Below are 7,744 nucleotides of genomic sequence, written 5' to 3'. Positions count from 1 at the left end.
CAGGGGTTAAGATTCCTTTTTGACTCCAAATATGGAGATCGGTTTGACCATGAGCGGAGGGGCAAGACCTTCTAGCCAGGAACTTTTGGCTTTGGTCCTAACAGAAGCATTGGCACACCCTAGTCAAAGTCCCCAGCCTTTACACAGGTGCAAGTGACTGCATCCTACAACGGTGTTTCTTAACCTGTGAGTCACAACCCAAAAGTGGGTTGCAAGAACATATGACAGGGTTGCAAACAAACTTTAAAAATGGATTCTCCTTTAAAGGAGAAAAGCACAGGAAGCTGTAGCTTTTCCCTTGCAAGCAGGCAGAGTTCCAGCTTGTGAGGGGCTGCTTGTCCCCCTCCCCTCTCTACACACTCACCCCTTGCCCCACACACTGGGAGGAGGGGGGAGCTAGGGCTTGGGGGCAGGGGGGCAGCAGGTCAGGAGTGAAGGGTACTGGCGTGGGACTGGCCATCTATGTTTACAGTGGGACCTGGTACAAAAAAAGGTTGAGAACCACTGGTCTACAAGACAGTAGAGAATTGGGCTCTGGCTGACAGGACTTCTGGGTTTTTTCTCAGTTCCACGTTGGACTCTTTATGTAACTTCAGGTAAGTCACTCAGGCAGAAATGTTCAAAATAATTGTTGACACTCAAAATTAGAGGCCACTTTTGAAAACAGAAGTTTAGACTAGGTCAATGTCCATAGCACCCAACTCCCCTTGGCTGTGGAAATCCAAAGCAAACCAGCATTGGTGGTTCAATGGTAGAATTCCTGCTTGCCATGCAGGAGACCTGGGTTCAATTCCCAGCCAGTGCAGGTGCTCTAGGTGAGTACTTTGTATGCCTTCACCATGCTCGTCCTTGCCAAAGATACTTGCTTGATATTCTCTTTTGTTTCTTGACTATGAATCCCAGGCCCTGAAGTAAACTCCTCACCTGTCTTTCCTTCAGAATTTCCTCACTCAAAGTTTTTTCTGGAACTGGCTGAATAATAGGCTCCAGCCCAGGATCAATTACCCTTTGAGTAAATTAGCATAAACCAACTGAGTTCAAGATAAATGAAAGCTGGGAAAGCCCCTTCTCTCAACAGCTGGAGAGTCAATTTACCAAAAGCTATGGGGAGCAATGCATCCTTCCTGAGGCTGTTGACAGATTCTGTAAGAAGTGTTGCATTGAGGACAATTTTAGGAATCTCGTAGTGTAGCTAAAACCCAGACACCCTTAACAGACAGCCCACTAGCTGTCACCACTTTTTAAATGCTGTGAGACTGGCTTTCGTAAGCAGGGTTGTTAGCAAGAACTAAAGGACTGGTATCAGCCTCCTCATTTTACACACAAGTAAACTCTAATTCAGAGGAATAATCCGATTTGCCTGATGTGACTGGGCAGACCAGAGGCAGAAGCAGCCTCTCCCAGGCTCCAGGCCAGGGCTCTATCCACAGGTCTGATTGACTGGGGAGTGGGGGATTCAATTTTTATTGATTTTTTTCAGTGGGAGTTAGGTCCCCAGAAGGTAACTTTGCTTATGGAAAGAGTCCTGGTGATTTAAAAATGCTGATGGCAACAAGGAGTCGGTCTGTACTAGGGTGCTCCATGCTGCTCACACACCCCTAGACTGGAGCCCTATTAGCAAGGTGGGGGGGAGCACATTTTAGAAAGTTCTCCACTTGTCAAGAAGGCCAGAGTGTCTGGTGATGCCAGTGGCCACTGTCAATGCCTGTTTGGGTGCAATTTTAGGGAAGGGATGCTAATCTCCTCTAGAATCTGACTGGTTTGCTAGGTGTCCGAGTTTCTACAGCATTCATCACTTGAGGCTGCAAAGGGTCTTGAAGGGGAATCCACCAGTAAGCAAAGAGCATAGTGGGTTGAGTGTATGTGGAGACAAGTGTGATAGTTGTTCTATTAAGCTCTCTCCTTGCTCCTTGAGCAGATGCTGCCCTTCTAATAAGAGTAACCTCTGTGGGAGTCAACCACAGAAAGAGATGAATGAAAGATGGGTGGAAAGAGTAAATGGGCTGTTAGTAGCACAGATTATGGGATACAGAATCCTGGGCAGATAAGACAACAGCTTCAAGCATGTTGCTTCAGACTTCAAGGAACAAGGAGGAAAAGAAGCAAAAAGTATAGGCCAGAGAGAGAAGGGAAGGGAGATAAGTTGACAGGGTATAATTCAGGTGCATGAACAGGAATCATCTGTAAACTGTGAGAATCAGCTCAAACTGGTTTGACAGAAACCCCACACACCAAAAAACTTCTAGCAATGATAGTGAGATGTAAGCATTGCTTTCACAGAAAAAACTGGTCTATTAGCTAACCTTGGGTCTAGAGGCCAGGACAAAGTTCCTGAAAACTCCTGAGAGCATCTGGCTTTATGATTAACCCTTTCATGGGTGCCATCATTCTGTATTAAGTAATATTGAGCTGCAACAAGCAAACAGGTGAGAAAATGGCTGTATAATGGTGCTTGAAATATATTGGTGCTGTCTCTCACAATTTATCATAAGCTTCATAATATTGGAGGAGGCACTTAAAGCTTCAGCTCCTAGAATCCTGTAATTATATGAAAATCTCAGTTTTGATCTAAGATGACAACAGTAAGTTCTTAAGATTCACACAGCTGCAGAGAAAATCCAGAAAATGTAAACCCTCAGGTGTAACATCCAAGAGGCAAAATCCCCTTGTGGGTTATATTTAAAATCTTGCTAGTTTTTGTTTCCCTACTTGTCTTCAACTCCTTGAAGCTGGCAGTGAGTGTGCAAACCACCAACAACCAACAAATAGAGGAGGAGAAGATCCAGTGGGTAGGATGTGATCCTGAGACTTCAATTTCCTGCTTTGCTACTTGCTTCTGTGTCCCTATTGCCCAACCTCCAAATGGAGATAATAACATTTCCCTACCTCACAGAGGAGTAATTGTAAGTTGCTCAGATACTGTGATGAGGAAGGCCAGATAGGCATTTGATATAGACAACACCAGTAAGGACAAGGAGAAGAAGAGAGGGAATGAAAGACTGGCTCACTGAGCCAAAAACAGAAATCCTTTATCTAGAGCTAAAAACTGATTGCTGGTTTTATCAAAAACTGGGAGTGATTGACAATCATTTACACACTCATCTTGAATGATAATTAATTTGAATTAGCCTTGATTGTCCCAGGGCAAAGTGTTAATTTGGATACTTCATGGATACTGGAACAATAGGCTTGTACATCTGTAGGATCCCAGGATAAAAGTCTTTATCCCAGGATAAACTCGTCCTGTTTTTAGCCTAACATCTTAACTTCAGTACCAGTTTTCATTATACCAGGACTCTCAGTGGGAGAGCTGAGCAAGCTTCCCACAGGGTAGAACTGGCATAAGGAATGGCTGACAGGAAATCTGTGTGCAAGCGATAGAAGACCTTGCCATAAAGAGGAGTTTCTGGTCTGGGGAGTTCCAATAGCCCAAATTCTTGGACTAACAGAATAAACGTTTCTCTTCAAGAATGTCTGCAAGCACTTTTCAACAGACACTTGCACCAGGGTGTGGTGGAGCAGAGAACAAAGAAGCAGATGCCTTGTCTACAGCATCTCGTGGCTGTGTGCGACACCAGTGTGACACCACCAGAGCCAGGAGCACTCATGTCAGTGTTTGCTGCCATTTTGCATGTCGCTTTGTCAAGACCTGCTGTGGGCAACTTGGACAACCCAAAGCTAAAAATACCTATGGTTGGTCTATAGAAGTGGTTTTCAACTTTTTTAGATTCAAGGCACCCCTTGATAGTCTCAAGACAACCCTCAGAAAATGCCAGCTCTTGGTTCTCATGCTTTTTTATTACTGAAAAACAGTAGAGCAATTTTTTCTGTTGCAAAGAACTCAAGAAGACGACAACAGGTCAGAATGATTTTAGTATTGTGGATTCCTATGTGCAATCTCTGGATTTGTCTTATGAATCATGTTGGCCACAGCGCCCTAGTTGAGAATCACTTGTCTGCAGTAATGCTTGGACATTGCTATAGCAACAAGGCAATATTTTATACTAGCCTACCACAGACTTTCAGAAAATCAAAAACATGTCTTACGGCTCACTGCACTACAGAGTCTGCTGCTTTACCTGTGTCCACTTAGCTCAGCCAGCAGAGCCCCCTTGTCAAGGTGGAACACTTCTTGACAGAAACCCTTTTTCTGACAGCACCCAGAGCTGACATAACAATTGCTTGCAAAACTTTGTGGTATAGATGTGGGGCTAAGTGGTAAAATCAGTGACAAAGGGTCATGAGAACTCCAGTCATGCCCAGGCCCTCTAATTGCCAAGAAAACAGTCATACCTCTACAACACTAGTCAGCCAAACTCACCCTTGGAACAAGGTACTGCATTGCCTTCTATGGGTCACACAGTAACAGTGATACCAGACTGCAGAAAAGCATCACTTCTCTTTAATAAAGGCTGTAAAAACTACAGGGAAAATACAACCAAATGTCAGTCACTCAGCTCTATTCCTGGTGAGCAGATATGAATAGTTCTAGCCTCTGCCTGTGTCTCTCTTTCTCTCTGTTTCACTCTCATTTTTCTAAGGAATAAGAGCTTGGTTACATGAGGAACTGCCTAGAATAGCTATTGCAGCCCAGTTTCCCATATGGACATTTCTGGATGAGCTATGACACTTTAAATTCATGCCCAACCATATTCTAGAAAGGGCTTGTCTGTGCAGGAAAGTTCAAAACAAAGAGCCAAGGACTAAGGAATTGTGGGTTAAGATTCTGGTACACACCACTCCCCCAGCAGCCCTGAACCCCATGTTTGAATTCCCTGACACCCATTTGTTCCACTCACACAGAGAATTTCTGAAACTCATTTAAACCCCACAGGACTTGAATTACACAAAGTTGGAAGAGAGAAGCAGGGTTGGTGTTGCATGCACCTGTTGAGCAGTACACAGGTCCCTTTGCTTGCCCAGTGTTAGTGGAGTTGAAGTTCATAAAGAGACTCCGGGGTTCAGAGTTGAACAGATTAGCTAGTGTAGATGCACCACTGTCCTCTATTGGTTGGAATCAGAAATTCTTAATGTGTCACTGTGCTGCATATACTGTTCATCCCTACCAAAGACAGATTATTAGCTTCCTACCTTGAGTAGGTGCTGATGTTTTTGGAAAACACTAGAAAGTTCCCAGGGCTCATGGAATTGTTGCAATAAGCAAACAGCTTTAAAAATGAGCTAAAGAGAAGACTCTCTATAGCTGCACCATGTGGAAGCTGATTGACTTCCTTTGAGAAGGATGCCAGGGCAATGAGCATCAACTCAACATGCTGTCCTGTGTGCAAAAGCTCCAACATGAGAACACAAGAGCCAGACTTCAAGGCAAAGTTACCTTTGCTACTACCCCCAACAGCTTGGAGAGGAAGGGGATGTTTTTTGTGCATTTGTTCAAAGGCAAGTTAAAAAGGACGAATGAAACCTGGGCTCATGCCATCTTTTACTTTTTTTCCCATTGAATGAAGAAGCCCTGGAAATCCCCACCTTGAAATCCTGTCAGCACCCCTCTCCTCCCCTCCCCTCCCTGCCCCTAAAAGATTCAGGCTTTTCTACTATAGAAGATTCTCTGGGAAACTGGCAGGAGTGTGACAGTGCACTGCTTAAATCTTTGCTTTTGTTTATACCTACTTAGCTACAATATTCGGTGAAGGATTCAACATTTTATTCTCCTTCAGTTAAGAGCTAAGAAGTTCCCAGTTCACATCTGAATCACTCAAAAGTTCTTCAGAAACAGTAGTAGCAGGTCTCGGCAATCCTAACACTTCTACTAATGGAAAAACACAGAATTTAGACAAAAAACACTTTCAAGTCAATTTTATTTCTTACAAACTCATGTTTTTGTCTTATAGAGGTCATATTTAAGTCCAAGTACAGTGTCTGACATCTAACTTCAAATAACTTCTCATGTAAGCAGCAATATACTTGAGAGCTACTGTAACCATTACCTTAAACGGAGAGAGGTAGTTAGCTATATTAGTCTGAAGCCAGGCAGAAGGCAGGGCAGAGATGCACCTTATAAACTAACTGAATCAGATATGCATATGCTTCATCATATCTCTATCAAGTCAAACAGCCACCAATTCTTTTCCCAGAGTTAACCTGCCACCTTGTCAAGCTTGGGCCATCTCATTGTCATATCATGGTTTGTTAATGTGGTTATTTACATACAGAGAGGTAGCCAAGTTAGTCTGAAGTCAGTCAGAGCCATTGTGCCATGGGAAAGCCAGAGACACCTGATATTTAACTGTGAGCTAGTGCCTCCTGTCTACTGACTGGGACCCACACAAAGCACATGCTTTCTGTGCTCCTCCAGTTTTGACTTACCTCACCCTTCCCAACTGAGGTCCTCTCCTGCTCACAGCAGGGTGGCCCTTCCCAAGCAGGTTTAACAATACTTTGTTGGAGCAGAATTTAATGAGCAAAGTCTCAACTCCCCTCCTCCCATGAAGTCTCATCGCTTCTAGGGAATAGTTAGGAACATAAGGACACAGCAACATAAGAATTGCAGTTTACTGGGTGAAACCATCAGTCTATCTTGCCCAGTATCCTGCATCACACAGCAGCAGACAGTAGATGCTGAAAGGGAGAGTGAACTGGGTATGACCAGGGTTCCCCCCCACCCCCACTGTTCCTCTCTCACTTGTAACCTGCAGCATTTAAGGTCTAGGAAGTTTTGATTCGGAGACTGTATCCCTAATTCCCATGCTCAATAGATACCTATGCCCCTTTCCTCCAATAATTTGTCCCAATCCTTTTTTAATCTGGTTGTCAGCTTCTACATCATCTGGTGGCAATGAGTTCCACACTTTAATTACATGCTGTGTGAAAAAAACCCACTTCCTTTATGACCCCTAGTCCTTGTATTGTAAAAGAGAGTAAATGATAAATCTCTTAGGATCATAGAATCAATGAGTCAGAAGGGACCTAGACAGATCATCGAGTCCGACCCCCTGCCATGGGCAGGAATGAGCACTGGGGGTGGGAAGGGTCTTTTCTCCCTTCTCTTCACCATTTAGTATTTTTTAAACCCTTGTCATGCCCCCTGCTCGTGTCTCTTTTCTACACTGAATAGGCCTATCCTCTTTAGTCTCTCCTCATATGGAAGCCTCTCCATGCCATTAATTATCCTCCCTGCCCTTCTCTGTACCTTCTCTAGTTTTTCTATATCCTTTTTGAGGTGTGGGGACTGGACCTTGGCACAGTATTCAAGGTTAATGAAGTGCAGTAGGAAAGTTGAGCAAAAACAGACAAATTTCTTTCAGTTCATCAAGACTGTCAATGCCACACTTTGAGAGATGCCTGTTCAATAACAATACAGTGGCTTCTTTAAAAATGACCAACACTTGCTCCTCAATGGGGAAATTGTGATACATGCAAGCTACAGATACTGCAACCAACAGTGCAATAGGTTAATACTAGCCAGCACAGACAAAATACACATTTTTCTGTAGACATATATATAGTGGTGTTTCATTTTAATCAGGGAAAAAATGTGGATTTTGGATTACTTTTGAAAATCCGAACATTGGGGATTTTTTTTTTTATCAGAGAAAACCAGGATCCCTGCTTATAAGTCATCCCCTGCAGCTACCCTGTGCTCAGGAGCAATTAATCATCTCCAGCACCACAATGACTGTCGCTCTGCAACTCAGCAATGAGGACTCTGAGTTCTCTTCAAGATGCTGTTGTTTTCACAGTAGCATTAAGAGAGCTCAGATGGAGCATTAGCAATTCTGTCTAGAAG

General features: G+C 43.6%; 1 non-coding gene across 1 annotated transcript; it reads left to right on the top strand.

The window, feature by feature from the left end:
• Positions 1-734: 734 nt before the first annotated feature.
• On the top strand, positions 735-805 carry TRNAG-GCC. Its single transcript has one exon. It is a non-coding gene; the product is annotated as a tRNA-Gly (tRNA).
• Positions 806-7,744: the final 6,939 nt, after the last annotated feature.

This window comes from Gavialis gangeticus, unplaced genomic scaffold (genome assembly GCF_001723915.1).
Source record: "Gavialis gangeticus isolate Ggan-Ray unplaced genomic scaffold, GavGan_comp1, whole genome shotgun sequence".
Lineage (NCBI taxonomy): Eukaryota > Metazoa > Chordata > Crocodylia > Gavialidae > Gavialis > Gavialis gangeticus.
This window is presented reverse-complemented; position numbering and strand designations above follow the sequence as displayed.